Genomic DNA, 27,393 nt, shown 5'->3' with positions numbered 1-27,393 from the left:
TCCCTATTGCATTAAAAGTCAAAAGAAGCAAACAGCCCTTCAGGCAATTCTTATCAGGTGATATTGGCAGCTGACAATGATGCGAGAGAAAATAATGAAACAGAGAAAAGTCATTGGTGTGTGTGAAGAGGGAGGCTAGGATGATTGAGCGATTATTTTAATCTCATTGCAGTCCTAGTTGAGGACAGATTAGTGGAATTGGCAGTAAATCAAGGCAGAAGATTTTGAGCTCTCCCAGAGTTCCCTGGGAGCTCTGAGTGCACATGCCCTCCCCATGATGGCATGAATCTGAGCAGCTGCTCAGCAAGAAAGCTTTCGGCTAGAGTTCATAGAAGTACTTGTGGCTTTGGAGACAGCTGGCATTGTTTTTGCAGCGTGCTTGCAGAAAAAAAAAAATTGGGTCAGCGTTTCTAGTCTTAATGTAAACAAAGCTGATACAGGTAAACACCCCCGAAGTAGCTAACTGTGCTGTGATAAAGGTGACTTTAAAGTAAGATTCACCAGGTGTATCTTCTTTGACATTTCTTTTTCTCAGTAGTTTAGCAACTTGCAATCCAGTTACTGTAATTTACTCTGTAAAGTATTTTATTCAGTTCTGGTTCCTAAAATAAAATTGTTATGGCAACCTACCACTTAATGAAATGGTAGGCTGAGTTGTTGTAATGGTGGTTTGTCATCCCTTAAAACAATATGTGGTAAGATGGTTTTATATTAATTTAAACTTTTCCTGCAAGGCAGTTCTCAGCCTTGAGTGGTAATGGAAAGAATTTGATATGTCTGGTATAAATATAGTTTTACTTAAAGAGGAATGGCTGGATGGATATGATTATATGGAGAAGACTCAGTGAAAGAAGGGAGGGATTGCATCATTTGGTTTAGGTGAACTAAAAAAATGTGTGTGGCATCTAAAGCCAGTGGCACCACTGTGGTCAAGATGTCAGTGGTAAACTTGACTGTGAGGTGGGATCCTCTGCCCACATCATCTTCAGGACAACAGTGATTTTGGTCAGCCTAGTTGCAGATAGGATACTGGCTAGATGAACTTTTGGTCTGATCCATTATTGATTTTCTTTTGTTTCTGTAATTGCTTAAGACTTGCATTGATTTGTTTTTTGGATATGGTTGCAGTTTTGATTGACAGTCATACTGACTGCTGCTGGAAGGTTTTTTTTGTGATGCTAGATGAAGGTGAAACATATAATTAGAAGTAGGATTATGAATAGAAACCATAATTTTTCAGGACTGTATGTTGTCCTAGAAAATATTTGGAATAAGTAGGCTACTCATAGTCCTGGGCTTTATTAGAATCATATTTAGCTGAGATTTGCAATATCACACGCAATCTTGTGCCAGCATCTGACTCTAGCCATAATAAATACTCATGAAAGACAGATAATTTGAAATGAGAGCTGCTTGTTCAGTTTTGCACAAGAGCTTCATTAATTGTCAGTCTGGGACCTCAAGAAGAAGAAACTATAATTATATATCAGCATCTGGATTTAAAAAAAAAAAAATTAAAACAAGTATCGGGCTCATTTGGTCTTTTAACAAACCGGGTAAACTGCACAGGCTTTCATGTCTAAAGACTCTTTCCTTTTGCTATATTTCTGAAACAAGGTGGGTAATTACAGTCATTTAATTACTTAATATAAATGCAATAGAGTGGTTTCTCTGTATACATATGTAAATTGTATGTGTTTTGTATGTTAAACTTACGTGGAGATTGTGCATCCAGCGTTATGTCTGACTTTCCCATTAGCTCTAGAAAGAATAAATTATGCAGCCTGGATTTTAATTCAGTTTATGATGTGGATATTGGCCTTAGCTATATTCATTGGGCAAAAGAAAAAAAAAGAGGATAATTTAGAATGTGGTGACTCAAAAGTAAAATCATGAAGCATACGGGTGTCCATATGTCAAAAAGCTGGTCTCAGTACTTACTCAGTTCCATGGCGAGAGAGGAGTTGTCGAAGGCCCCTGTCATCCTTCAGGTATCTGTGTTACTTGTTAAGCCTGAATATGCTAGTTAAGCTGCGCTTTTTTTCTTTTAGAAGTGTCGTGGAAATCTCAAAAATTCAGGCTGTGGGTATATACCTTCATTCAAGAGTAAATTGTTTTTCCTTTCCCTCACTTCGCTCTGTTGCAACTGATAAGAAATAAGCCACAGACATGATTTCTATTTTTGATTTGCCACTGAAGATTCTGCTGTCGTTGAAGTATATGTAATTTTTGCCTTGTAATGACCCTTGTTGTCCAAACTTCTGACACAATTTAAAAAAATGTAAAGTAGATTATACAACTAAGCCATTAGAGCAGGTTTGTATGTTTGTTTACACCCTAAATATGGAAATGCTTGAAACTGTTTCTCTTTCTTGTCTTTCACCCTGCTGTTCTGGTTATTTAGCTGGGGCAGGAACTGTAAAGTCAAAGTCCTGACCCTTTAACTTGGGAGTAGCTGCCCTTCAGCACAGCCAAGACCTGGGAAATGATGTCCGGTGTTCAGCTCGCTTGCACACAAGTCCTGTAGGAAGTAGTTTCCATCATGGATGGAGGTGTTTCAGTCCAGTTAGTTCTAATGTCTGTTGTAGAGACAACACGTGTTTGACAGAAGAAATCTTGGGAGTTCTAAGCAAAAAAAAAAAGTGAGATACCTTACAGCTTGTTAAATGTGGAAACCAAACCTCCATGAACAGGTAGCATTGTACTTCCATAAATAGTCAGAGTGAATAGCTCATTAGTGTTTCTCCCATGTAGTTCACCAACATAAAGCTGAAAAAAGACCTCTTTGCCTGTGTTCATGCATCTATAAAACCAAAATATTGGAAAAGCAAGCAGGCATTGACTCAGCATGGTGAATATTTAAGGTTAAAATAAAGAGACAGGTCAGGACAGATAGGCTGCTACATCTTCTGCTTAAGTTTTTGGAGAGGAAATGTGCAACTTTGGTGGGTAGAGGATTGACGGAGTCTCCCTTTCTGGCAGCAGGGCCACTTAAGCATTGGCTTAAAAGGTCCCTTGGGCTATTGTGTAAGTGGAGGCAGCTCTGAAGGGGTGCACTGATACTAAGTAGAAGCATCTGTCAACATCCAGATCCTCCTCTTTGACACAGTTCACATTTCTTCCACCACTTTTCTAACCACCTCTTTTTTCCCTCTTTTTGGTTCTGTTACCTCTGTAAGCTGATGGGGCTTTACACAAAGATTATGTTCACAGACTGTATATTGCCATTTTATGCTTATCCATATAAAAACTGAAACTTGATTAAATGTATGGATATAATGGATATGACTCTTGAGGGTTTTTATTCATGTCTTTGCCTTTGAGCTCTCATTACTTGGATATGGAGCTTTGGAGGCAGTTGGCCTTAGAGGATGAAATGCCTGGGGAAATGCAATGAAAAAGCAACGTGGCTGTGAACACCATGCTTGCAGTTTCTGGGAAAGATGCAAACTGCAGTAAATGTTGGGCATTATCCTATTGTCATACCAGAGTTTGGCATGACTAACTTTTTCTTTACTTGGTTACATGTTTCTTTGCTTGGTTAAAAGGCTAAAAGGAAGTTCTGCTGGCAAAAGAGCTGTAAAAAATTTGCAACTATAATTTTGAAATATTCTTAAGCAGAGTACAGGACATAGCACAATGAGGGAAATTGCTTCCTACATTCTCCAAAACATCTTCATTTTCCAATAAGATTCTGTGCTTAGTGCTCCCCCCTCCCCTCCCCTTTATTATTTTGGACTTATTCCCTTCACTGTGAAGTGAATTTAGCTGCCTAATAGTGTCACACTCTTCTCCTTTACATAAGTGATATTGCCTGCAATGCATTTTCCCACCTCATTATTCATCTTCGTGTCTTAATCTTTTGCATAGTTTTTATGATTAGCAGATGCTCAAATCTAGTAAAGTTTATATATGCATAATTTGTTTAATTATAAAACCAAAACCCAATATTAGCTATTTTCATGTGATTTTCAGGGCAGTGTCTTCTGCAGATGACCAGTTACTTGGAGAAGTAGCAAAGTAATTGCTATGATCTGTGTTGAACCATATCAAATGCATATATGGTTATAGATTTAACTATAGAGAACAGAATATGTAATACTGATTTTTTTTAATGCAGAACTACTGTAAGGCAAGAAAAGAGACTGAATATCTCCATTTAAGAAGTGAAAATATCTGTGAATGCAGGGAATGGAGAAAAAACTAGACAAGATTATGAATGAAGCATTCCCATACAGGAAGATGTGAGTCTTCTGAAAGACTGTTTCATGCTTCCAGTATTTCTTGATGATTGAAGCAGTAGGTTGATAAATCCATCAGTGTAAGTGCTGGTTATGACATTATATGGATAGCTCTTTTCACATTCCTGAAGTACTGTGTGCATGTGTGAAAGAACTAAAAAAGATCTGGTATTTCTCTCCCTCAAAGTGAATAGAAGATACGCCATCCAGCTCGGCAAGAGCCGGGTTCAGTCCCAAAGAAACATATGCTGTCTTATGAAATTAGCTGGAAAGCTGAGCTGAATTGTCAGCCAGGCTGGTGTAAGAAAAAGATTTTAAAAGAATGAAAGTCTGTAATTTGTATTCTGTGTGATGAGGAAAGTGAGAAAAGCTTAGTCATATGCGAGAGGAAAATGGATGGGAAGGAAGTAGTATCTTGTGAGTGACACAGCTTACTTAGTATGGCGTTCCACATCTATAGGGAAAAGTAAAATATCTTAAGCTAATAGCTGGAGTGGTGGCATTTTGCTTTGTGCTTTTCTCTTGGTATCTTTCTGAAGTAGTGGAATGCATGGGATGAAGGTGACTGTGCCAGTTTGGAGGCAAAGACAGTGCTGAAACAGATACTGCATAGGCATTATAAAGCACAAAAATCTCCAAACCCAAAAGTATAATCAAATGCTTTTCATTATGCCAAGCCCAAATCTCTATTATTTAAGTGTTCAGCGACACTGAGAGCATTTCTAAAGCTAAAGGTATGAATTTCTACTAGAAAAAGCTGCCAGAGGACCAGATGCTACTCGTTTATTTAGAATCAAAACCCTATGTTGAAGTGAAGTCACCATGAGCTGAAAATGAGTAGGAGGTGTGCGAGATTGACACCATGTGTACCAAGGGGGGTGGGGGGAATCTAGTTTTTCCAGTAGTGCCTTCCTCTCCCTTAAGTTTCTTCTGCCTCAGCTACAGCAGGCACTGAACTTTGAAGCATTTTAATATTAAACTTTAGAATTTGTTAACTGTTGCTGGGCCAAACAAGAGAATTTCAGTTGGCTGCTCCCAGGACACTTGTACTAGAAGCAGGAGATACATGAGAGATAATTAAAGACAGCACTGAAAACATTTGTTATATTATCATCAGAGTTCTATGTAGCCTGCTGTAGCAGTTGATAGAGCTGTTCATTGCAGCACGTTACTTGATGGGAAAGCATTTGCTGCATTAGGCTTGCTACCTTCTGATTTTATTGTAACATTTCAATGGTTGCATCTTGGTCACAGGCATCCTGTTAAATAAACGGCAATTAGTAAAAAATACTTTAGCAACGTTCACACAAATCTTAGTTCTGATGAGTTTCGGTTTCTCTGGGACTCATTCCTTAGGATATATACAACATGGTGAGCCTGGGGCTATTAATGTGTTCAAAGAGGAGCTGGTTTTGTTGCTGTGGGGTACAACCAAAGTGGTTCGTTCTTTTCCCTAAGGATCTTGAAATGTAACTTTTTTTTTCCCAGGTTGTTAGAGCCATAATTAAATACTAGGCTAGCTCTCAATTATGGGGAGACCCATGGCATGCTTCATCTGGCACCCCATACTGCAGTACTGCATCAGGCAGTCCTGGAGTCCCCAGCGTGTTTGGTTTCACCAGTGTCTTTTGCAGCAGGTAGACTCTGCCTTCCCCGAGTCTCGAGGTGCTCATTCAGACTGAGTTCCTGTTGCTTGCCTTGGGATTCTGTCTGGGGTCAGGGTTGGGAGCATTAACCTTGCAAATGATGATGTGCTGAAGGTATGACTGGGTTAGGGGTCTTCTCAAATTATAAATTTCACTCTGGGAAAATGACAAATACAGAAGACTGTATTTAAGACAGATTTTGGGGTGGTTGGTGGTTTTTGTTTTGTTTTTGGTTTGTTTTTTTTTTTGTACTTTGCAGTGCTGAATGTTTGTCATTGCTTCCCAAAGCCTACTCTAAAGCCTTCTTTTTGATTAAAAATAAAATAAAATAAAATAAAATGCAGAGCTCCAGGTACTACAGCGGAAGAGCTAGGCTGTTTATTGCCAGAACAGCTTAAGTTGTAGTGTCTCTTTTGAGAGTATTTGGAGCTACTGAAAGTCTTCAAAATAATTCAGTAAGCAAAATTTCATTACTGAGTGTGTGCATCCTTGTATACCTTAACCGCTGATAATGAGCTTGATTGTCCTCCAGTCCTGATGGTCACTCTCCTGAGACTGTAACCTCGTATTAGCATTTAGAACAAGCGTTGATAAACTGTGTTTACTGTTTGGTGGTTGTTACGATGATCAAGAGTACTTTGCATTATTTTACTTATGAAAGCTGCCATTGCTAGATTTTTTTAATCTTTATTTTTGCATGCAACATATTAGCATATTTGCTAATATGCAACATGTTATTGTTGCTAATAAGCAACTTATTTGCATGCAATGTATTAGACTTGACTTTGTGGGACACTAGTGAATTAACTGACCAGTTAATGCACAGCCTGGTTTGGCTTGTTTGTTAAAATGTTTTTGTATTGGAGGTGATGCAATGAAATTTCAGTAAACTGAACTGGGTATTTTTACACTTCGTGATTCTTCTTTTATTTCTGGGATCATGCTAACTTGTGATTCTAGAGGAAAAGCGTATGTAGCCATGTGTATGCTGTTTTATATCAACAGTGACACTAATAACATTACCACAAATTCTTCCACATAAGGCTATTTAGAAGGCTTTTGACTAAATGTAATTTAGCATTCTATTATTCAATTCTATGATTCTTATTTATTGCTTTGAAAACTGCTGTAGAATTAATTTCCTGTTTTCAAACATTACACAATTCTGTTTCTGCTGGTGCTTTTGAAAGATTTTATTCTTGTTCCAGTTTACAATGGGAAAAAAAATGCCAGAACCTCAAAAGCTCTAAGGAGCGGAGCTTCATGTTCTGCTGTTTCCTCCAAACATAGGCCTTCTGGCTGATAACACCAGCTGTTCTGGTTCCCTACCTGTATTGGGATGGTTTGGATGACCTCTAGATGGCTTTGAAGTTAATACTTCATTTTTCTTTCATATCTTGTAAGCAAGCACAATTACAGAAAACTTGCAGTCTTGCTGATAATGTGTTATTTATTCCTGCTGCTACCCTTTGGAGGATCTCCCTTTATGACACCTTGTTTCCCAGTGTTCATGTTCTTATTTTGTGTTGTGTCTAACCCTTGAAATTATTTCTGTATTGGTTAGTGATTGCCAGTTGTCCTCTTCCTGTTGTGTTTTCCTAAAATCACCTTTTTTTTTGTGAAAAGAGTTCTAATGTTGAGAGACTTCTGTGTACGTGTTCCTCCTTCCATGCAGAGCTTACTAACAACTTAGCTGGTCTGATGATCAGGAATTGGCTCTTTTATATTTTCTGTGTCAGACTAAGAAATAAAAATGGTGTTTAGGAGCTGCATAGTTCTAATGGAAATAGATATGTAATAAACATAGATGTTTTAAAGCAGTGATGTGTCATTTTTGTGTTTGGCTATTCCAGTTTCTGATCCTCAAGAGTGTCTTCTGCCATATCCCATAGTAACTCAGTTTAATGAGGGGCTTTGCTGGCATTTTTTGGAAATCTGTGCATACCAAATAGGCTAGAAGACTTTTTTTTTTATTGCTTTGATAATTCTATCAGGTTTTAATACCTTTTACTGGGAAGAGGAAATTCGCCAAGTTAACGCAGACTGTTGTTCCCTGCCTATAGGAGGAGGAAAGGGAAAATAACTGCTCGCAGTTAATGCACCAGATTTTGTCTTCCTCTCCAGCATTTTTTAAAATTTATGTAGGTTTATTAGCTAATGGCTTATTAAGACTGTGTATAGTTCGTGTTTCTCCCTGCCTGTTGCCATGTCTTCTAAAACAATAAAGAACTGTTCATACAATGAAGGAAAGGGGGACTTACAACCTCATTATAATCTCTTCCTTCCACTTCTGTTTTAAAGAACATGAATGGCTATGCAAGGGCCAGCATGGAGCTTGTGGCTGTCCTCACCTGCCTGTGCAGCACTCCCCAACAGATGGTACTTTGGGCCAGTGTACAAGAAGGGCTGGTGTAGAATGAGCCCGATGAACTCTCCCAGCATCTAGCAATCCAAATTAGTGCTTAGAAACTTGCTAACCATATTAAATTACTGCCATTGGACCTAGTTCCTATTTCTCCAGCCCTCTTTTGAGCATATGTACATTTCTCACCTTGATAATCAGGTTCCTGTGGAGGAAGCACCACAGTCTAAGTAGCGTATGCTGCAGAAAGTGTTTTCTTCTTGCTTTCCTGGCAACTTTTTCCTGTGCCCTCCAAGTCTTACGTACTAAGAAATAGTGGATAACTGTATTTGTTTTACCTTCTCCTCTCTATTTTTAAAAAATGGATATTTTTCCTCGAGTTCTCTTTTATCTTTTTGTTTTTGTGGTGGGATAACTAGAATTGCAGTGTGGAGGGTAAAAGCATACTGCAGACTTACACACTGGCATAGTTCTATTTTTCTGCTTCTTTTCCTTCTCTTAATTGTTCTTGTGTTCCAGTTGTCTTTTTAACTGCCTTTAGGGTATTAAGCTGCTGATTTCAAATATCTTGTCATGGTGATTCCAACATTTGTTTTTGAGTTTCATAGCTGTTCTGGAGCCCATCATTATGTATGTACAGTTAGGATTGTTTTTCCCAGTGGGTATATTCTACATTTATCAAGGTGCCATCTTTCTCTTTCACTTTATTGTTCCATTGTTCCTCTGAGATCCCTTGTAACTGTATACATTCAGTTTCTTTTTATCCTGAATAATTCACTGACATTAGCATATGTTGTCATCTTGCTATTTAGACCTCTTCTCGAGATTCTTGCAGGATCCCACTGTTAATCTCCATCATTATGATATTTTATTTATTTCTATGCTTTATTTCCAGTTTCCGATCCTCGAGAGTGTCTTGTGCCATACCCCATGGTAACTCAGTTTATTTAATGAGGAGCCTTGTTTGCATTTTTTGGAATTCTGTGCATACCAAATAGACTGGAAGGTTTTTTCTTCACTTGATCGTTCATTCAGATTTTAATACCAGTCGCATCAAATATTTACCCAACACATACAACCTCTATTTTGGGGTAACTTTACAGTAACTTTACCTTGAAAACCCTCTCACTTTCTCTCTAGAAAATCCTAAGCTAAAGTTTTCTAACACTGTTACACTCACTAGGTGGCATGCAAAAATATGCAAACAAAGGAATTAAGGAATAGGTTCATATGCTGAATCTAATTCAGCATTCACATAGCTGAAACAAATTAACTCTTTATTTGCCTGTTTTTAATATTTCATTTTCTAAGTTATTTCTTTGTACCTATTCAAAAGAGAAACCTTGGCAGGTAAATAGCTTCTGTGAGATAAGTGGCATTCATTTGTTTTTATTTGAACTTAATTATGTTACTACAAAATGTGGTGAAAAAGAAGATTATCAAAAGGGACCAAGCGTCTGTTACAAAGAACGTGACAGCAAAATCTCTATCAGAGGTCATCTCAGATTTTCACAGCCTTCATAATGATGTTTGTTAACACTGGAGTTATTGAATCTTCATGGTTTATGTTTAGTCTGCCATAATTTCAGTGGGTGTTTACTGCCATGAGATACCATAGCCCATCGCACCTTTCAGTAGAGAAGGCAGTGTTGGGCCAAGCTTCTGGGCAAATATTCATGCATTAGGATTTGAATTAATAAACAAAAGCTATATTTATGGAAATGGTAGACATAGGACGTCATATATGCAAACAGTGAAAGCGTTGGTGGTTGTCAGTGACCTCAATAAGGAAGTAAACAGTGAAATCTTCAAGTCTGCAGGTGATATAGAGCTGTTTTGCTTAGTTAAATGCCCTACCAATGGTGAGGAACTCCAGAAGGACATCACTAAACTCTGCAAAAACAAGTTTTGGATTACAAAAGCCCCTGAAAAATTCATGGAAAATAGTTTGTTGAGGGTTAGTAAATACAAAGACACAGCCTCTGGCTTGGGAAGTTCCCAAGCAGCAGATTTCTGGAGAGTGCTCTCAGGAGCTCTCTCCTGCATGCTCCCTCCTCATCTCCTTCCCCACATGTTCACTGCTGCCCGCTGAGAGTCAGCAAGGTGAATATGTGGTCTAACACTGTACGGCTAGTTGTAGACTGACTTAATGTTAAGATCAGTGGCCATTTCGGTAGAGACATATGTGTGTTGGGAGGAAATGGTGATCTCATGAAAGATGTATGTATTGAAACTGAATAAGAGAAGTACTTGGGAATTTGGCTTCTCAGTGGCCGTGGTGGCATTAGTTGATTATGGAGGCAACCCAGTAGTGCTGCTGCAGTAGTTTGCAGAACGTTTGTGGTTGATTTTTAGGGACTTGAAAAACTGGAAGCCTTCATCAGAGCACCTTCTAGGAAGGCATTTTAAAACTGAATTCTAAATTATTCTAACAAATTGCTGCTTTTCTAACCCTGTTGTAAGTAGCGTAAGTGGGCTAGACTCTCAGCTGATGTCAGCAGGCCTGCTTCCATAGCCTTAGATGAGGATCTGGTCTCTATCCTATGCCTATTTAGTCTGTAGCATACCTGTAGGCTCTATAGCAAATTCAGGGAACAACTCAAAAGCAGTGTTATTCTCTGGATTCACCACTGTTGCACATGATATTACTAATACCTTTAATCCTGCAAGATTCCCTAGGCAAAAAAGGCTAGAGAAAACGTAAATGTAATTGCTCAAACATAACCCTGATACTGTTTCCAGTACCTCAGGAAATCTCTCCTGGCTAGATTCTGAGAATTAGTTCGGGAGTGTGTGTGTGTGTGTGTGTAATTCAAGACATACATATAAGTTTGTTTGTTTTGATTTTTTTTGAGTTGATTGCCAAGGAACGCTTCCAGGAGTTCACTTTTGGCATAGCAGTGTATGAGTTAGCACCTTAACTCTCCTAGGCTTTGCTTAGATTTGTATCCATTATCTTTAATATGTGGCATAAATTGGATATGATTAATTCTTTCCTGGTTTCTTCAGACTGTAGTCAGGGGCATAAATATAGACTGAGCTTCTCTAGCGAATACAAGAAAAGAATGAAAAGCAAAGAGAGGAGAAGAGCCTTGATTTATACATTTTTCAGTTTGATTTCCTCTTTCTTAAGATGAAGGGAGATAAGAGTTGCAGTGTTAGTTGATGATTCATGATCTGCCAAAATCAGTCTGACTAAAAGGGGGGGGGGGGGAAACCCACCTAAAAAACATGTTTTAGCTTTCGAAATACGGAAAAGGAAGGAAATGTAAGAGTTATCTGAAAAAAGAATTTTACCACAAACCTGGCAGAGATTTTGTGGAGAAATGTCTGTGTTTTTCCAGTTGAAAATTGAGAAAACAACCTGGTAAATATGGATGAAAAATTTAAGTGCCACATGTTAGTCTAACTAGCATAGTCTCTGCAAATAAATTCTAGTGAGACTAGTCAATCTTTGGATAGATGTCAAGACATGGATGGTTTTGATCTAAAATTTTAATTTGGTTCTGTACATCCGTCACTAACTTCCCTGAAGTAAACTGTTGGAAGCAATGAAATATTGCTGTATGGGAAGAAGCCTGAAAAATCTTTATGCAGAGTAGAGTTGCTTTAATTCAGTGTGTAGTACTTGACGTTCATGACTTTCGTACTCAGTAATGAACTTCTCTTCACCCCCCTGCCCCCTGCACTCCTGGTGTGATAATTTTCATTTAGGATGCAAATCTGTGGTCCATCTGCTGCTAGGCATCTTGAAATAATTTGGAAATGATGTTGTTCTGGAGTTGGTGTCCTAGAAGAGTTCACATTTGGTAGAAGCAGTATTGGCAGCATAAATATTGACTTCCATGGTAGTGCTCGTCAGCTGGTAATTACAAACAGTCCTGAAATGGTCAGAACTGACGTCTGTCACGTGTCCGTGCAGTAGTTGGGCATTCTTCAACGGTGTTAAAAAGCAAATCTCTTTTAAGCTAGAGCAACAGAAGCATTTCCTGAGGCAAGAAGAGTCTTCTGAAGACATGCAGCCCCTTGTTGCAGGGTGTCGGCAAGGCTGGTGAGCGCTGAGGGTCGGTGCTTGGGCTGTGGGTGATACTGTGTTCTGAGAACAAGATCACAACCACGCGGCTCAAAGTGCAAACCTGACCTGAAGCTGCCAGGTCGGTCTGACCTCAGGAAGGACCTGTCTGCTCACTTCAGTCTTCGCACCGCCCCGGTTCCGAGCTCTCCCCTGTAAGGGTGCATGAGAAACGAGAACCTCCATTATTTTTGTTTTCCTAATCTCTCCCACTCTTAAGCGATCCAGGCGTTGATGGCTGGGGGGGGAGAGAGGCAAAACTGGTGGCTACTATTGCAACATAAAGATAAGCCTGACAGAGTAGTGAGCCTTATTTCTGTTAATCCATGTGGGAATTCACTTTTTTTTTTTACATAATACTTGGTAGGTTTTTGGGGGGAAAATTACTCCGTGATTATTCTCTTAAATCAAAGCCTCTTAAGGAGGATAGCATGTTGTCAAAAGCAGGAGATCTTTGGGACTGGCCATAAACTGGGAACCAGCCGCGGTAATAAAAGCCTTTGCAGTGAATCTAACAATTTCTTTAGTCAAAAAATGCTAGTGGCACCTTTGTGCTAGCCATACTCTTTTCAGGTGAAAGATACTGCAAGTGAAGTAGCAGGCGTGGCAGGAGCAGCAGCTGGAGAAAACGCGCAGCCCCACAGCAGCCCAGCAGGGACGGGTGGTCCCCAGGGCGGCTGCCATCGCCAAGGCAGGCGAGGGGGCGAGCCAGGGCTAGAGCCCACCTGGGGAGGGGGGTCATTGAGCTGGGACGGCATAGGGCAGGGCTGGGCACAGGTACACCAGTGGTAAAATGACATGAAAGAGTAGTTTAAGAAAGCAAAAGTCAAGCCGTTCTTCTCTACTAGGGTATCTTAGCTTGTTAGTGAAAGAGAGATTGGTCAAAGCAACTGGGATCTTGTACCGGTGTTTTCAAAATTGATTTGAAACAGGCAAGGAGAAGTAAGCCCTTTTAGGGAACCTCATCACCACATTATCTGGTAAATAAACTACTTAGCAGTTATAGAAAAGATGGAGGTGGATTTTTCCCAGAAGTCCACAATGAAGGGGTAAGAGGCAACAGCTGCAAATGGCAGCAAGGGAAATTCTGACTAGACATAAGGAGGAAAAAGCACACCATAGTGATGATGGTGGTCAACCACTGAAAAAGTTGCCTGGAGAGTTTTGGAATCCTCATCCTTGGAGATACTCAAAGATTGCCAGGTCAAGGCATGGCAAGGTTGCCCCACTTTGAGGAGGAGGTTGGACCGGTCACTTAAAAGGTCCTTCCAATTTAAATTATGCTGTAGTACTGTGAAATAAGAAGGATCTAATAGAAGTATCAGTAACTCATGTAGAGAGGTGGTGTGGGATGCTTCTAGTTACCCTCTTCCATAATACGACTGGAATATCCGCTGAAAATACAAGGTAATAAAAGGAAATATTTATCATGTGGCGTTTCTCAGACGAGCTACAAAGATACCACTGAAGTTTTCTTGGTAGGTCTTCTAGCAAACAGACTAGTTTGTGTGTGTCTAGAGAGCGTTTTTATGATCAAGTACCACAGCAACGTGAGAAACGGATGAAGATTCCTTCAGTTGCACTGTAGTCTGCCTTGCCTGCCTCTGTTACAAGCTTCACCTTGGAGCGCTGGCCGTGGGCTAACACAGTTTTGCGCTGGTTAACAGATAAAATGACTGAAGTCTAGGCTGCAGCCAGAATACGAATTAACCTCCTTCCTCCACTTCCACCAGCTAGGAGGAATTTGTGGCCTGAGGTTATTGACAGACAGAGTTTGAGCCCTGTGTTTACTCTCCAGGCCAGCCAGGAACCAGCTTGTAGTGCTTTTGGATTTGCAGACTATACTGCTAATCCTTTAACTCCAACTTGAGATACCCTCTTGAGAAGAGAATTAAGAGCCTTGTGGGGGGACAAAGTTGACTTCTTTTTCTCCCCTCACATTTCTGTAGAGGTGAATAATTCTGTTTATATGAACCTGACTGTGAGTTAGAAACTACAACTGGGTTAATTGATGATCTCGTCGTAGTAAACAAAAGCAGCATAAATGTTCACTTCTGTAAGCAGCCTCTGAAAAAAATTGGTTGTGAAATACTGTTGGATTGTGTTCCCACCTGTCTGTGATCATGCAAGAGGAATTGCAGGCAATTATTCTTTTGCCCCAGGGGCCACCTTAGATTTTATCCGTGGGTATCTGCAGTGTCTCCTGTGCTGAGTAATATATGAACAAATTCTTCAGGGACTCAGGCATGTTTTAAGGACAGCAACCTGGCTTCAACTCAGCCCAGGTGAGATGAGATATTATTGAGGAGCCCTGCAAGGCAATCAGGTTGCTGTTACACTCTAAGGGTAAGCTGAAGTGTGGAGGTGCTAGCTTTAAACACTTCTTTTCCCCTCTGTATCTGCCTTTAAACTTAGGACCTTTGCTCCCTAGTGCAGGGATGTCACCACTGAGGTACGAATGTCCTTCCTCTGCTGCTGTGTGCTCCATCAGGGCCCACTGAGAAGCTGTATCCAGTGCACAGATCCACAACTTATTTATGAAGTAAACTTCTGCATCTTAAGTTTAACTATGCTACTGCTCTGTGGAGATCTGTGTTGGTTCTTACTGAAGTTCACAAACCAAATGCAGAGTTTTGGTTTTAATCTGTCAATCCTGAATGTTTTTGTTCTTCATTACTTGGCATGCAGTAAACATAGCTGCTGATCTTGAGATTCTTCAATAAAACATGCTGCAAGAGTGCTTTGAGGAGGTTATGAAAATCTGTTCAACATACTCCAAGTCTGTTAAAAAAAGAAAGATCAGCTTTGCCAGATACTTTGGCACTTCCTGCCTAAGACAGCAGAAGGACTGAGTTGAGGGTGATCAACAGGCTTGACAGGCTGCAGAAGGGGGCCAGTGTGAACCTCATGAAGTTCAACATGGCCAAGTGCAAGGCCCTGCACATGGGTTGGGGCAACCTCTGGTATCAATACAGGCTGGGGGATGAAGGGATTGAGAGCAACCCTGAGGAGAAGGACTTGGGTGTACTGGTGGATGAAAAGCTGGACATGACCCGGCAATGTGCGCTCACAGCCCAGAAAGCCAGCTGTATCCTGGGCCGCATCAAAAGAAGCGTGGCCAGCAGGTTGAGGGAGGTGATTCTGCCCCTCTACTCCACTCTGGTGAGACCCCACCTGCAGTACTGCGGTCAGCTCTGGAGTCCTCAGCACAGGAAAGACATGGACCTGTTGGAGCAGGTCCAGAGGAGGGCCACGAAAATGATCAGAGGGATGGAACACATCTCCTGTGAGGGAAGGCTGAAGGAGTTGGGGTTGTTCAGGCTGGAGAAGAGAAGGCTCCGGGGAGACCTTATTGTGGCTGTTCAATACTTAAAGGGGGCTTATAAGAAAGATGAGGACAGACTTTTTAGTAGGGCCTGTTTAGTAGGTGACTGGACAAGGGGCAATGGTTTTAAACTGAAAGAGGGTAGCTTTAGATTAGATACAAGGAAGAATTTTACAATGAGGGTGGTGAGACACTGGAACAGGTTGCTCAGAGAAGTTGTGGATGCCCCATCCCTGGAAACATTCAAGGTCAGGTTGGATGGGGCTTTGAGCAACCTGATCAAAGCATCCTTAAAGATGTTCCTGCTCACTGCAGGGGGGGTTGGACTAGGTGATCTTTAAAGGTCCCTTCCAACCCAAACCATTCTGTGATTCTATGTCTACAGGTAGTTCTTTAATTATGTTGTTCTCTGTTTTGTGGAGTGAAATTTCAGACCATTGCATAGCTTATAACTGTATTTTTAAAAGTCCAAGCAAAAGAAGAATGTTTGGCTGAAGCATGTTTGACCTAGAAACTTGATGTAGTTGCAAACAAAAACTTTGGAGGGTTTAAAAAGGAAGACTTACAAGAGTAATGTTTATAGTCTCATTTATGTATAAACTATCTTCCTCAAAAGATGCCAGCCTCCATGTGATATAGTAGGAAGAAATTTCCTTATAATCATATTCTTGTATAGTTTGCATACTGTTGTGCGTCTGACACCTCTTCCTGAGGCAAGATGAGCCTGTGAATGAGAGGGAGCACTGGCTGATCCTGAAATAAAAATACTGAGTCTTCAAGGCTAATTTTGCTGGCATTTACTTTGAGTGTTTCTTTTCACTTAGATATGGGAAGACAGCTGTCCTTCAGTGTCCTTGATTTCTGGTAGCTAAACATCAAGTGTCCTCACTGTGTAACTTTGGTTATTGTTACTTGATCCTGGAGCCACTTTGTAGACCTCATTTGCAAAAGGGTAAGGGCATGGATCGATGAAGAATCTGTCTGAGGATAAGCAATGAAGTATAGAGGGTACTGTGCTTATTAAGTGTCAGTTCCTCAGAGGGTGTTGTCATCCTCGTTTAACAGGCTTATGTAGGAGAAGTTCTCTCTCCCATTCTGTTTTTATACATTTTTAGCAGCTACGCTAGTGAATGACGGGAACGTCTAAGTCCAGATTTCATGTCTGCTTCTTTAGGGAGGGGAGAAAATCTTCGGTTTTTGTACCACCTGAGGGTAAGTTAGAGGTTTGCTGTGTTTGCAGTAAGAATTTGGGGGATGACAGGAAGAGCAGTACCACCTAGCAGGAAGAGAGTATCGCAAAAGCTGTATGCTTCATGAAGGAGGTATTTTGAAAGAGAAGAGGTATGTGTTTCAGTTAAATTAACACATGTTCTTTCACCAAGGGACTGCCTGTCAGGTTTAATTTGAAATGAAACTAATTGTTAGTCTGACAGCTTGATGTGCTGGGAAACGCGGTAAATACATTGGTACCAAAATCGTTTTCAGCTCTATTATCTAACTGTTGTTTGACTAAATGAGAAAGGAAGAGCTGAAACATGCATGTTTTTAGGAACAGCTGCCTATAAATTTTGCTTATGTAGAAATAATGCAAGTTTTTGTGGTCTTTTCATCAAATGCTTTAAAAAAATGTTGTACTCTTGTTTCATAATCTTTGCTAATTAACATAGGCATAAAAATATTGCTAGTTCCAGCAACATGTTAATATGTTTATCCCAATGTTTTTGGTCATGCTAATATTTTCTTCCCTACTCTAGTGTATCTGGGACAGAGAACAATCCAAATTCCCTAAACTATCAAGATGTGGAACTAAAGCATTAATTTGCATTTTTGGTCATAAGAGATTTCATTAGAATCACTTAAACTTTAAAGAACTAATTGCAAGCTTATTTTACAGTTGGTATTAAAAGGACAGCAAGGTCACTTTCTCTGATCAAAGCGAAGACTGAAAAGAACTGCTTGGCAACTGGCATAGATAAACTTGGAACCAATTGTGTGAATCATCAAAGTTTTATTGTTATCGCTTCAAACTAGTGTAATTAGGCACTACCTTTTAGGCAGTCACAGAATGCAGTCAGTTCTCTCCAAAATTAAAAGAAGCTTTCCAAACACTGCTGTGAGACTGGCTTTGAAATAGAAAAGACAATGGTTTCTCAGGAAGGTAAGACTTCAGGCACCAATCTGGATTAAGTGCTGTCTTTGTAGGCAGCTGTCTTTACTGCTGCCACCAATTTCTTATCTTTGCTTTGTTCCACCAGTTGTTTAGATTTTCTGAAGAAGTGACATAACGTTTATCAGCTCTTGCCTTCTGACAGCGGCCAAAACTGCACAACAGTATCAGAAAGATTTTTAGCAAAACTTTCAAGTTAAGTTGACACTTAAATGTACATAGGCATTTGTTTCTTTCCTGAAGAATTGCTTTTTTTCTCTCTCTCTCTTTGCAATCTGCTGTCAGCTCTGCAGTGGTACTGGTTAGTGGCAGCAGGGAAGTGTTCTGCTTCCTGAAGTTCCTTTTTGATCCTGCAACAAGAACTAAATCAGCAGAGGATCCTGACTGTAGAAATATCCAGGGACTAACGTCTCCAAGCAGTAATTTATCAGACCTAGATAATAAGGGGAAGAATTAAAGATCTTGAGGGGATGAGTATCTTTCTAGGACAAAGAAGGGAGGTTCAGGGAGTAGGAGCAGCCTATTGGAAGAAAAGATTTTAATCGTCTGAAAAGATAATGGGAAGGTGGAGTTGTCTAAGTGTGAGAGAGAGACCTGGACTGCACTAGACAGAGCAGAAAACTGAGCGAGAGGCCTGGTGAGATTAATAAGGAGCTAGGTAGAAAGGGGGAGAGGAAGGAGGAGATCAAAATCAAGATTCAAAGTGGAATGGCAGAAGGGATTAAACCTGAGAAACAGAAGGGAGTGCAGAAAAGCATATTTGCTTCTAATTCTGCTGCTCCTTCGTGGCCAGGAACTAGACACAAGATACGAGCAGAGTGTCCTTACCTCATGCAGTGCTGGCCAGTGCAGAGGGTGACAGCTCATTACCACCATCACTTACCCTTCTGGCTTAAGTAACAAATATTCTCAGTGAACATAGCGATCTACGAATCTTCATCAGTGTGATGGTCAGGATGATGCTGTGTGATGAGATCTGTTTTCACACTTTGCTTTTTAAAAGCAAACTTGCAGAAGGTTTTGTCCTGTGCAGGCTTACCACCTAATGAGCTATGTGCAACCCTGCACCCCTTGTGAAAGTAATCTTCAGAAGAACAAAAAAAGCTGTCTCCCTTTTCCTTACCCTGCTGCAGGAAAGATTTCAGCCCAAATAATAGCACTAGGTTAAACTAAGCCTAAAGAAAAAAACCTGCTTAACCTTCATTGAGCTTTGGTTTGGTGGTTTCTTCTAAAAGCAGCAGGAGCTGTGGAAAACCTGTCTGTTCTTTCAGACATGTTTGTGAATTTAATAACAACTATTTCAGACTTAACTTCTCTTAATTATTAGACCATCACACTTAAATGATACCAATCAGAAGCTTCATATGTGCAAAAGTTGTCTTAAAATAACAGTAAGGCTTCAAACAAACAAATAACCCACAAAAACCCCCAAAACTAAGAATTAGGGTTAAATCTGTTCCCATCTATATATTCACTGAAAGACTTTAGTTCCATGATCAGCCCTCCAAGTTTTCTTCGGAACTTGCTTTATTTCACAGAATTTATGCCATTAAGCAGCTACTCACTCAGCCTTTTATAATCCCCATTGAATTTCCTGTGGCTCTAGTTCCTATTTATTACACTTTAAAAATCTTTTTTCACAGCAGTCTCTGAATAATTTCCTTGTGGGCTTTTTCATGGTGCTTATAAGTGGTGCTTCCAGCATCAGTTTATTTTTAAAACATTCTTAAGGTATGAGGAGGCCCAGTTTAATGTTAAAGTGCAGAGAGTACAATTAACTGGCTGGCCAGCTTGACCCTAAGACCTAGTCATATTAGAATACTTAGCTTGCATGTAGCTTTTTGTATCTTCCAACCATAGCTCCTGTTGCCTTTATGTGCATTGGCCATTCTTTCTTTGAATCGAGGATCTTGAGTTGAACACCATAAAAAAAAAAAAGAAAGAAAAGAAAAAAAAAAAAAGAAAAAGTATAGTCTGTGAAAAGTTTGCTTATGTGATTTGCTAAGTATAGCTTTGGCACATTCTCCAGGAAATCACTGGACTCCCTTAGCCCTAGATGTTTTCTCTCTTGAGCATTCCCTAGCTTATTTGCTAAACCCTTTAGAACTGTTACAACAAGAGGATCTCCTTCTGCATAATCACCATCAGAGGTCTGTTCTGTTTGCTGAAGAAAGACAGAGTTATATGAGGGTATAAAAGAAATGAGTTGAGCATTCAATGCAATTTGTGAATTCTGTTTATTAGCTGTTTTAGTAGACGAACTGAGTAGAATCATCTAAAGTCCCATTAAGTAACATCCAGTTCATATGCACCTTCATCCCACTCTTCTATCAGTTTCACAGCCTCTTTCATTTTAAACAACATACATACCATTAGCAGAATTTTGTTTTCTACCTGGATACATGCTAGATGGGAGTGTAAGTTAATTTTGGAGGTGATTTCACATGTATGCTGACAGCAAAGGCAATGGTGAGACTTCAGAAATCTCTCAAGTGATTGCCAAGCTGGATGGGAATAGATGAAAACAAAGAGCTGTTGATGCGATGAATAGCAGGGAAGTGATCACTGCATACTTTCTTTAGTCATTAGCACTTTTGCTAAAGGTTTGCTGTTGGTCACTGTTAGAAACAAATTGCCTGGTGCAGATTGCCTGGTTTAAAGTAGTATACTTCTAAGCTTCTTATAAACCATAGCATCTTACGAACACAGTCCAGGCTCCAGATCATAGTACCCTATTCAGGTTGGAGAGTACCTCAAGAGATCTCTAGTCTAGGCTCAAAGCAGGGTTCACTACAAAGTCGGACCAGAATGAATACTCAAGGCTTTATTCAGCCAGGTCTTGAAAACCTCCAAAGATGGAGGCTACACAGTCCCTATGAGCAACATGATCTACTGCTCGGCTGTCCTCATGGTAAGTTTCTCCTCACAGCCAATCTGAACCTCCCTTGTTTCAACTTACCCCTGTTGTCTCTCATCCTGCAACCATGCACCACTGTTTAGAGACTGGCTCTGTCTTCTTGATAACTTTCTTGTAGGCATTGGCAGGCCGCTGTTAGGTTTCCCCAAAGCCTTCGTTCCTGCAGGCTGAACAAACCCAGTTCCCTGAGCCTTCCCTCACAGCGTAAGTGGTCCAACACCCTGAGGATCCTGATGGCCCTCACTGAGCTCACTCCACTTTATTGATGGCTTATGTTGGGGGCCCAGAACTGGATGCAGTATTGCAGATGTGGTCTAGCGACTGCTCAGCAGAGAGGGATAATCTCCATCAAAAAATACTTCTGGCTTTATATGCTGCCAGGGAAGACTGGCTGGCTCACATTCAGCTTTCTGTTCACCAAGACTCCAGGAGAGAAATGTGGTGTATTAGTTGTAAAACTTAGTCTGATCTCTTCTTCAGACTCATCAGCTATAGCGTATTTCATCACTTAGCGCTCTGTGTTAGGTTTCTCTCCACTTTAGCTTCATGTGTCTTTACCTCTCTTTCACAAATCCCAATCTTTTGTCTTCATCTGTTCCTGCCTGGCCTGTGAAGCTCATATTTTTTGCACTCAGATCTCCTGGGATTTTCCTCTGTAACAGTGTATAGTAGGGACAACACATAGAAGCAATGATGATAAAGCATAGCTGGTGTTTTATGTGTTGTTTTTTGGGGATATTGCTGTCTGCTGAAATTGCAGGACAGTCCCATTTGGCCCATGAAGCTTTGAGGAATCTTGTACAGGGTGAACTGTATTTGCTCTGCCTTAGCACACGCGTAGCAGATACATGCAAGCACAAATGCTTTATCTGCAAGCCCAGATGGTGTATCTCATTAGACCTCCTAACATAGCTGGAAATTTAGATGAGCTTTTGGGCTTGTGGACCTTTATATATTTGAAATATTCAGACTTATGTTTCACACCTGAAGATGCCTACACATCTTGCCTTGCCTGTGTCCTTAGGCCATCATGGGAACAATGCTGTCACCTCAAGACCTCATGTTTTTTTGCCACACTCACAAATGCTGGAGGGAATGTTCTTGGCAACAAAGCAGCAGTTGAGACTCTCCTATAAGCTGTGGCAATGCTACTGCTTCTTAAAGTTGCTTCCACTCTCAGTATGGCAGAATGACTTACCTTCCCTTGATGCTAGTTATTCAAACAGCTGGGCTACATCCCCATTTTCCAGGGGATCAGCACTTTCTGTGATAGAGATTTCTTCTACCTGCAGAGGGTAGGCAACCTTGTTGCTGTGGAGGAAGTCAAGTCCTGGTGGGAACTGTCTCAGTTCTGCTGTCAGTCAAGCATGACTATTTCAAGAAGTATCAGGATGAATTTTTAAAAAGTTAAGAGGTAATATGCTCTGACTTCTGTATAGCTAGAGGTGTGTCAGTGAGTAATGTTATGTGAGTCCCACCCCGTGACTTCTGTTGTACATCTTTTCAAGGTCTTTATCTTTTTTGCATTTATCTTCCCTTAGCTGATGAATTCCAAGAACCAGTTGATCCCAGAAGACAACCCTTAGCTAATCAATCTACTGATCTTAAGGTATCTGGGAGAAACAGAGGTAATTTTTCTTGCATTTTTTGAAATTCAGAGGATAGTAATATAGAACATGTGAGATTATCATCTGTGTGTTGCAAGGAAACAGTTCAGCATCTCAGAGGGTACTTCTTGCTGTGAATGACGGATTCATTCTCACCGAGACAGACATTATCTTGGATGAAGCTCTCAGAGAAAGTCGTCTGCAGCGCATGAGCTAATGCTGCCTAGGTACAGCACAGGAATAGCTGTCCAGCTATGCATTGGAATTTTTTTTTGCATTGGATTAATAGACTTGAGTACACAGAAAAGTAGGCAGCCTGAGGTTACCTTAGTGTTTTTTCTTCAGATAATAAGGTCTAAACATCTGGACTGTTTGTAAACATAAGGATAACCTGTCATGGACAGAAATTTTTAATTCAGGCTCTTTTCAGTGGTGCTCAGCAGCAGGACCAGAGGCAACGGGCACAAACTGAAACACAGGAGGTTCCCTCTTAACATCAGGCACCAATTTTTTTTAATTTTTTTTTTTACTGTGAGGGTGATCGAGCACTGGCACAGGCTGCGCAGAGAGGTTGCGGAGTCTCGATCCTTGGAGATATTCAAAAGCTGTCTGGATGTGGTCCTGGGCAGCCTGCTGTAGGTGGCCCTGCTTCAACAGGGGCTTGGACCAGATGACCTCCAGAGGTCCCTGCCAACCTTAGCCATTCTGTGGTTCTGTTGTGGACTGCTCTGTAATTACAGTTCTGTAATTTGTTTTATTAGTTCTTTCAGTGTTGTTTGTCTTTTAGACTTGGCTCTTCTAGTTCTCAAAAATAAGCAGAATCTTTGAAGACAGTTTTGTTTCATGAACTCTGTAAATAGTATGTCTAGGGAATAGGTTAGGAATGAGTGTTTCCAATACTCTGAGCAGACTTCAGGGACTTAAAGGAGTGGTATAATCCAAGACAGCAATTTTAAATCAATCCAAAGTGTAATGACAGACCTTTAGTAAGAGTGGTCTTAAAGGAAGCACTTGTCCTTTGTGCCACTGTCCAGGAGGAGCCACCCAAGCAGCACATACTAGAGACTGGATGATCCAGGAGAGCCACCTCGCCTTTTCAGAGTGACACCTTATTCAGGCATCCCCAGATGTTGCAAATTGGGTTGGTGGGACAGCGAGGAACCATCTCTTGGTTCTCTCTACAACTTTACTCGTCCAAACTGTCTGATCTGAGTTCTGATCTACAGACTGGCAGTGTCAGATGAGTGTGTTTCATGTGCAAAAAAAAATATATATATATATATATGCAGTGACATGCTCCACAAGGAAGAAGCAGCCACTGATCTTCAGAGTGAAACATGCTGCAAACTGCTATGGGCATTTGAACCTCTAGAGATAGCCTGCCCTGAGCACTGAACCAGTGCATCACTGGAGTGATGGGAGTGTTATCTGTGGCCTGGCATCTGTTTATAGGCACTGCTAACAGAGCCTAAGCTGCAGTCAGATAAACCACTAGGGAAGATACTGAAGCGCAGGTCCAGGGACAAGGTCACATTAGCAGTGGTGTTTGAGTTGGCCTCTGCTTGCAATGCCTGTTCTGTACTTAAAAGGACTATGATCTTTTGGGCTGTCAAGTCCACGTTTTGCACAATATTGTATTTCCTTACAACCAAATTGTTTATAGAAAAATATTGGTTAGCTATTGAAAACTAGACTATATAGACTAAAAACCGAGATCGTGTATGATGTGGTGGACAACCAGCTCTCTTGCTCTATCCTGCTTAATCTGTGCATTCATGCTCAAATTCTTTTCACGTTTTCCCCAAGTATTATATCAGATGTTTCCCTTTTGTCGTGCTTCTTTGACAGTGCTTATGCAGGCTAAGTTACACATTCTACTGAAAATTCAGAAGTGGTTTCTCAAGTGTAAGTACCCTACTTGATACTCTTCACTTGATTTTCAGAGGTACAGTGTTGCTGTTTAAATCAAGTGAAGTTGTGAATGCCTATCCCCTTTGGAAATTGCAGCAGGGTATATTAATGAAAATGCCCAGACTTCAAGTTTACAAACTGCTTTTGGAACTGTTGCATTATGTGCACAATAGCTGAGATACAGAATAGGTTTTCCTTAGATTTTCCAAGGACACAAACACCACCAAATTACACCTTCGTATTGCTATGTTAATATTTTGATCTGATCCAAAACCTGACCTACCTGGAATAATTACAAGCCTTCCTGAAGTTCTAAATATGCATTTCCATTAAAAAACGACCACTGAATAGTCACACCTGTCAGCCTGGTTTAAGTTTTTAATTAATTTGTTCCTCAAGATTACCGTACCTAAAAGAAATGGTAACAGCTGATCAAATTGCTTCATATGCCAAGAGTGACAGTGAGATGACACTAAGTGAAAGCAAAATGAGACTTTCTGAACATTGATTGCTTGATGAGAAGGTTACGAGAGGCTGCTTGCCAGTCTGTGAGACCTAGAGAAAGACAGACAGGAGTTACTTCAGGGTGGACTTTCTTAACAGTGAATTGGCTTAGCTCATGTTTTCTGTAGTGTTTCCTTTCTGCGTTAACCATTCTGTAACCACTCTGCGTTAACACCCTGCTGTTACTTGAAGCTCTGCAAAGCCAATGCAGACTAAAATCAGCATGACTTCTGTTACTTCCATGGATGATCGTAGCTCCCCCTTTGACACAATGCTAGGTATATAATTTCTGTCACACATCATGGTTATACCATGCCAGCACAGAGCAGATACAGAGACTGGGCAATTTCCCATGCGTTTTTCTTCTGCTGTGGACAGTTGTGGGCTTCTTATTTCAAATGCTCAAGTCATAACCTTTTGATTCATAAAAGATTGAGGATCTCCAATGGTCTATATGGAAACCAGGGTTCTGGAAATAGCAGAGGTAGCAGAACTCATACGTAGATACCTGGTGGTTCATTACTGCTGATGGTTTATCAGTGCTTTTCATAGGGGCTGCAAATCTGTCTTTTGGTGCTCTCTTTCAAGAGAATGAGAGTGCTTCTTGTCTCTGCATAGGCTACAAAACACTTGGATCATTTCTCCATGTGACGTCAATAAAATGTGTTGGGGGGATTGCATATATGCGACTGTAGTTAGCCCACCCACACAGAAAAGGGGGAGGGGAGAGAATATTTGTGCACCAGTGTTGTCTCCCTTTGTACGCTTAGCAAGGTCATAGCCGAACTCTTTGTCTGGATGAGGCAGTAAGCCCATGGCAACGTGCCCGTTACCGATACCCTGCAGCATCTACATCAAAGCACTTCATGGGCAAATCAATGGCATTTTTGCATTGTCTTTTCATATGCTTTCTCTAGTATTACTATTGTCTGCAAAACAAGATACCTAGCTCTTGTAACATGAAGCACGTCCCTGGATGTCTCTTCTGCCCTGTCATCTAGGCCTGTCACAAGAGCTTATATACTTCCACTGTGTTTTAGGAGATTTTTCCTGATACTTATTCAGTAGTACTGCGAAAGGAGAGGATCCCCTTTTTTCCTTCCTGGTTTTTTCCTCCCCTTTCCCCATCCATTCCCTCCTCTACAGTTTCCTCTCCTGCTGTACTTCTGCCCAGTACTCACAAAATTCTTGAGATGTCTGTCCTTGTCCTCTTACTTTCACTCACAGATCAAGTAGCATGATTGCACCGTGTTTTTTCGGAACTGTGGATTGTGCTATTATCCTCTCCATATTGCATCAGGAAACATTACCGTTCTTCACAGCAGAGCTTCATGACAAAGCTTGCTTTTTTCATTTAAACCTCCAGCACAGTTTTTTTTACTTTCTACTTCCCTTGATGTATTACAGTAATGAATGAGGATCGCTGCTGTAAAATTTGTGGAAATTTCTCTTTCTTTGCAACTGGAAGTAGCTAGAAGAGATCCCTCTGATAGACAAAAATGAAATTAAACTTCAGTTTGCAGCTGGCCATTATGTTGCAGCAATAGCATTGCTGTCATCTGGGCGCCTAGGGTATGTCCCCATGGGCAGCTTCTCTATAAAGATTTTAAATAAATATGACAGGAGCCCAATACCCTTCTGTCAATTTTAATGTCATAGCGGCAAGTATTCCGAGCAAATATACACCAGAGGTCTGTCTTCTCTCTTGAAAGTGCAGGTTAATAATAGGAATGCCACATTAGTTAATACAAAATTCTGCCATAAATATAGAGGATGAAAATTAGAAAATGGTTTGGCCTTTTGATAAATTAAGGATGTTCTCTTTACACCTGGCCTTTTTGCTTTTTTTGTGGTGATAAACTCAAAACAAATGGGTAGGTGTTTGACATGAAAGGAGTGTGCAAACTTGTTTGCTGGTTAAAAGTTTGCAGATATCACTTTATCAGATGTCATCTCAGAAAATAATGTGAACGGGGGGTTATCATTATAAGTGAATACAAGTAAAAGCAGTAAATGTATCGGGTATAAATTTGGCTTCTCGTGTTCTTATTTTGGGTTCTTAAACATAACTATCAGGTTGTGACCAAAAACTTGTAGTAATCCACCTGGTGGTTTTTTTCAGCCCCCATCAGAAAGTAGATATTCATTGAACCGCAGCGTTATGTGTCTGGGAGCAGCCTGAATTGTAGTCCGGCTTCACCACTTGATTTGCACATACCGTGTCGTAGGTGCTCTGGGAATCACTATGAGACTGAGGAGGAGTGACCACAGATAGACACCATTTCCCAAAATACATTATCGTTACATCTAGCTTTGTTGCTTTCCATTGATCTTCACTATTTTATGTTTCAGAATTTTTGTCTCATCTGAATAACAAGTTCAAATAATATCTCTAATTTTCAGTTAAATGAAACCTTAGATTTTTTTTAGAGCCCGATTTTTAAGATTTATCTGTACCAAACCAGAATTTAGAGCCTTAATGGGGTGTGAGACCTTTCTCAGATACATGTGTTTCTATCAGTATGATTTCTACTGTCTCTGTCTTTCACTGTTCACACTCTTTTCATGGCATGTTTTCCTGATGTGAGCAGGCTAACCATTTGAATCCTTTCTTGGTGTTCTTGATATAGCAATCTCAGGC

At 40.5% G+C, this 27,393-nt stretch overlaps 1 protein-coding gene and 1 long non-coding RNA gene across 3 annotated transcripts in view; both read left to right on the top strand.

Moving 5' to 3' along the window:
- DAP (death associated protein) overlaps positions 1-27,393 on the top strand; it is a 55,115-nt gene that overhangs the window by 9,813 nt on the left and 17,909 nt on the right. The gene's annotated exons all lie outside the window — the stretch shown is intronic.
- Positions 22,311-27,393, top strand: part of LOC140647902 (uncharacterized) — a 13,238-nt gene continuing 8,155 nt past the window's right edge. The window contains exon 1 of the long non-coding RNA XR_012041011.1: positions 22,311-22,358. This is a non-coding gene — a long non-coding RNA (uncharacterized lncRNA). The remainder of the gene's footprint in view (positions 22,359-27,393) is intronic.

The sequence above is a fragment of the Ciconia boyciana genome, chromosome 2 (assembly GCF_034638445.1).
Source record: "Ciconia boyciana chromosome 2, ASM3463844v1, whole genome shotgun sequence".
Lineage (NCBI taxonomy): Eukaryota > Metazoa > Chordata > Aves > Ciconiiformes > Ciconiidae > Ciconia > Ciconia boyciana.
This window is presented reverse-complemented; position numbering and strand designations above follow the sequence as displayed.